Source organism: Arachis hypogaea, chromosome 2 (genome assembly GCF_003086295.3).
Source record: "Arachis hypogaea cultivar Tifrunner chromosome 2, arahy.Tifrunner.gnm2.J5K5, whole genome shotgun sequence".
Classification (NCBI taxonomy): domain Eukaryota; kingdom Viridiplantae; phylum Streptophyta; class Magnoliopsida; order Fabales; family Fabaceae; genus Arachis; species Arachis hypogaea.
Genome location: NC_092037.1, coordinates 32269484 through 32274314, shown reverse-complemented (window position 1 = coordinate 32274314; position 4831 = coordinate 32269484). Strand labels below are relative to the sequence as shown.

At 36.6% G+C, this 4831-nt stretch overlaps 1 non-coding gene across 1 annotated transcript; it reads left to right on the top strand.

Annotated features, from left to right (window-relative positions):
* The first annotated feature begins 350 nt into the window (after nt 1-350).
* On the top strand, nt 351-458 carry LOC112767383 (small nucleolar RNA R71). Its single transcript, XR_003184886.1, has one exon. It is a non-coding gene; the product is annotated as a small nucleolar RNA R71 (small nucleolar RNA).
* The last annotated feature ends 4373 nt before the right edge of the window (nt 459-4831 follow it).

Below are 4831 nucleotides of genomic sequence, written 5' to 3'. Positions count from 1 at the left end.
TCATAAGCTTCTTCTTCAGAAGATACCTCTTTAGTACTGTTGGATCCATTTTGCCATCCATTCAGACTTTTTGAAATCATGTTGATTTGCTGAGTCAACATTTTGTTTTGAGCCAATATAGCATTTAGAGCATCAATTTCAAGAACTCCCTTCTTCTGAGGCGTCCCATTACTCACAGGATTCCTCTCAGAAGTGTACATGAATTGGTTATTTGCAACCATTTCAATAAGTTTTTGAGCTTCTGTAGGCGTTTTCTTTAGAGGAATGGATCCACCTACAGAATGGTCCAGTGACATCTTAGAGACCTCAGATAGACCATAATAGAATATATCCAAAATGGTCCACTCTAAAAGCATGTCAGAAGGACACCTTTTGGTCATCTGCTTGTATCTTTCCCAAGCTTCATAGAGGGATTCACCATCTTTTTGTTTGAAGGTCTGAACATCCACTCTAAGCTTGCTCAGCTTTTGAGGAGGAAAGAACTTAGCCAAGAAGGCCGTGACCAGCTTATCCCAAGAGTCCAAGCTATCTTTAGGTTGTGAGTCCAACCATGTTCTAGCTCTGTCTCTTATAGCAAAAGGGAAAAGCATGAGCCTGTAGACTTCAGGATCTACTCCATTAGTCTTAATAGTCTCACAGATCTGCAAGAATTCAGTTAAAAACTGATAGGGATCTTTTGATGGAAGTCCACGGAACTTGCAGTTCTGTTGCATTAGAGCAACTAGTTGAGGTTTCAGCTCAAAATTGTTTGCTCCAATGGCAGGGATTGAGATGCTTCTTCCATCAAATTTGGAAGTGGGTGTAGTATAATCACCAAGCATCCTTCTTGCATTATTATTTTTGGCTGCCATCTCCTCTTCCTTTTTGAAAATTTCTGTAAGGTTGTCTATGGATTGTTGTAATTTAGCTTCTCGTAGTTTCTTCTTTAGAGTCCTTTCAGGTTCAAGATCTGCTTCAACAAGAATATTCTTGTCCTTGCTCATGCTCATATGAAAAAGAAGGGAACAGAAAATAATAATAGGGATCCTCTTTACCACAGTAGAGAGATTCCTTTATGTTAGTAGAAGAAGAAAAGAATAGAAGAAGGAAAAGAAGAAAATTCGAACTCAGAGAGGAAGAGAGGGTTCGAATTTTAAGATGAAGAAAAGTGTTAGTAATTAAATAAATAAATAGAAGAAGATGAGAGAGAGAGATAAATTCGAAAATTATTTCTGAAAAACAGTTAGTGATTTTCGAAAATTGAGAGAAGAAATAAAATTAAAATTAAAATTAAAATTTGAAACAATTAGTTAATTAAAAGAATTTTGAAAAAGAGGGAGGAAATTTTTCGAAAATTAGGGAGATAAATTAGTTAGGTGGTTTTGAAAAAGATAAGAAACAAACAAAAAGTCAATTAGTTAGTTGAAAAAAGATTTGAAATTCAATTTTGAAAAGATGAGAAGTTAGAAAAGATTTTTGAAATCAATCTTGAAAAAGATATGATTTAAAAAAGATATTTTGAAAAGATATGATTGAAAAAGATATTTTGGAAAAGGATTGATTTTTAAAATTAAAATTGATTACTTGACTAACAAGAAACTAAAAGATATGAGTCTAGAATTTAAAGATTGAACCTTTCTTAACAAGAAAGTAACAAATTTCAAATTTTTTAATCAATCACATTAATTGTTAGTAAAGTTTTCAAAATTTTGAAATAAAGATAAGAAAAAGATTTTGAAAATAAATTTTAAAAATTTTCGAAAATAAATAAAAAAAGAAAAAGATTTGATTTTTGAAAAAGATTTTGAAAAGATAGGATTTTTAAAATTGAAAATTTGACTTGACTTATAAGAAACAGCGAAGTTTTAAAAATTTTTTACTAAGTCAACTCAAGTTCTTGTGCTATGTTTTTTTTTTTAATTTTCTAAGTTCTTGTGCCAAACCAAGCATTCCAAACCTCTAAAAGCTACTAAAACACCATAAAACTGTATTTAACATATGGTGCGCGAAATTGTGAACAATACTTTTCACAACTCTCATAATCCCCGGTCATGAACCCCAAAAACTTGGTAGTTCAGTACCATGGCATTACACAACTTCGCACAACTAACCAGCAAGTGCACTGGGTCGTCCAAGTAATAAACCTTACGCGAGTAAGGGTCGATCCCACGGAGATTGTTAGTATTGAAGCAAGCTATGGTCATCTTGTAAATCTTAGTCAGGCAAACTCAAATAGTAATGGTGATGAACGAAAATAACAAAAAGGTAAAGATAGAGATACTTATGTAATTCATTGGTAGGAACTTCAGATAAGCGCATGAAGATGCCTTCCCTTCCGTCTCTCTGCTTTCCTACTGTCTTCATCCAATCCTTCTTATTCCTTTCCATGGCAAGCTTGTGTAGGGTTTCACCGTTGTCAATGGCTACCTCCCATCCTCTCAGTGAAAGCGATTGCATGTGCTCTGGCACAGCATAGCGGAATTCAGCTGTCGGTTCTCGGTCAGGCCAGAATAGAATCCATCGATTCTTTTGCGTCTGTCACTAACGCCCCGCCCGCTAGGAGTTTGAAGCACGTCACAGTCATTCAGTCATTGAATCCTACTCAGAATACCACAGACAAGGTTAGACCTTCCGGATTCTCTTGAATGCCGCCATCAGTTCTTGCCTATACCACAAAGACTCTGATCTCACGGAATGGTTGGCTCGTTTGTCAGACGAGCACTCGGTTGTCAGGCGATCAACCATGCATCGTGCAATCAGGAATCCAAGAGATATTCACCCAATCGAAGGTAGAACGGAGGTGGTTGTCAGTCACACGTTCATAGGTGAGAATGATGATGAGTGTCACGGATCATCACATTCATCAAGTTGAAGAACAAGTGATATCTTAGAACAAGAACAAGCGGAATTGAATGGAAGAACAATAGTAATTGCATTCATACTCGAGGTACAGCAGAGCTCCACACCTTAATCTATGGTGTGTAGAAACTCCACCGTTGAAAATACATAAGCATAAGGTCTAGGCATGGCCGAATGGCCAGCCTCCCAATGAGGGTTCAATCATAAAAATGTATGATCAAAAAGCTCTAGTGATCGAAAGACCCCCTATACAATAGTAAAAGGTCCTATTTATAGAAAACTAGTATCCTAAGGTTTACAGAAATGAGTAAATGACATAAAAATCCACTTCCGGGCCCACTTGGTGTGTGCTTGGGCTGAGCAATGAAGAAGTTTCGTGCAGAGACTCTTCTTGAAGTTAAACGCCAGCTTTAGTGCCAGTTTGGGCGTTTAACTCCCATTTTGGTGCCAGTTCCGGCGTTTAACGCTGGGATTTCTGAAGGTGACTTTGAACGCCGGTTTGGGCCATCAAATCTTGGGCAAAGTATGGACTATCATATATTGCTGGAAAGCCCAGGATGTCTACTTTCCAACGCCATTGCGAGCGCGCCAATTGGGCTTCTGTAGCTCCAGAAAATCCACTTCGAGTGCAGGGAGGTCAGAATCCAACAGCATCTGCAGTCCTTTTCAGTCTCTGAATCAGATTTTTGCTCAGGTCCCTCAATTTCAGCCAGAAAATACCTGAAATCACAGAAAAACACACAAACTCATAGTAAAATCCAGAAAAGTGAATTTTAACTAAAAACTAATAAAAATATACTAAAAACTAACTATATCATACCAAAAACATACTAAAAACAATGCCAAAAAGCATACAAATTATCCGCTCATCACAACACCAAACTCAAATTGTTGCTTGTCCTCAAGCAACTGAAAATCAAATAAGATAAAAAGAAGAGAATATGCAATGAATTCCAAAAACATCTATGAAGATCAGTATTAATTAGACGAGCGGGGCTTTTAGCTTTTTGCCTCTGAATAGTTTTGGCATCTCACTCTATCCTTTGAAATTCAGAATGGTTGGCTTCTTTAGGAACTCAGAATCCAGATAGTGTTATTGATTCTCCTAGTAAAGTATGATGATTCTTGAACATAGCTACTTATTGAGTCTTGGTTGTGGCCCAAAGCACTCTGTCTTCCAGTATTACCACCGGATACATACATGCCACAGACACATAATTGGGTGAACCTTTTCAGATTGTGACTCAGCTTTGCTAAAGTCCCCAACTAGAGGTGTCCAGGGTTCTTAAGCACACTCTTATTTCCTTGGATCACAACTTTATTTTTCTTTTCTTCCTCTTTTTTTTCTCGTTTTTTTTTTCGATTTTTTTTTTGAATAGTAATGCTTTTTCTTGCTTCAAGAATCATTTTAATGATTTTTCAGATCCTCAGTAACATGTCTCCTTTTTCATCATTCTTTCAAGAGCCAACATTCATGAACCACAAATTCAAAAGACATATGCACTGTTTAAGCATACATTCAGAGAACAAAAGTATTGCCACCACACCACAATAATTAAACTGTTATAAAATTCAAAATTCATGCAATTCTTTCTTTTATCAATTAAGCACATTTTTATTTAAGAAAGGTGATGGATTCATAGGACATTCATAACTTTAAGGCATAGACACTAAGACACTAATGATCACAAGACACAAACATGGATAAACATAGGCATAAAAGTCAAAAAATAGAAGAACAAAGAACAAGGAAATCAAAGAACGGGTCCACCTTAGTGATGGCGGCTCTTTCTTCCTCTTGAAGATCCTATGGAGTGCTTGAGCTCCTCAATGTCTCTTCCTTGTCTTTGTTTCTCCTCCCTCATGATTCTTTGATCTTCTCTAATCTCATGAAGGATGATGGAGTGTTCTTGATGCTCTACCCTTAGTTGTCCCATGTTGGAACTCAATTCTCCTAGGGAGGTGTTTAATTGCTCCCAATAGTTTTGTGGAG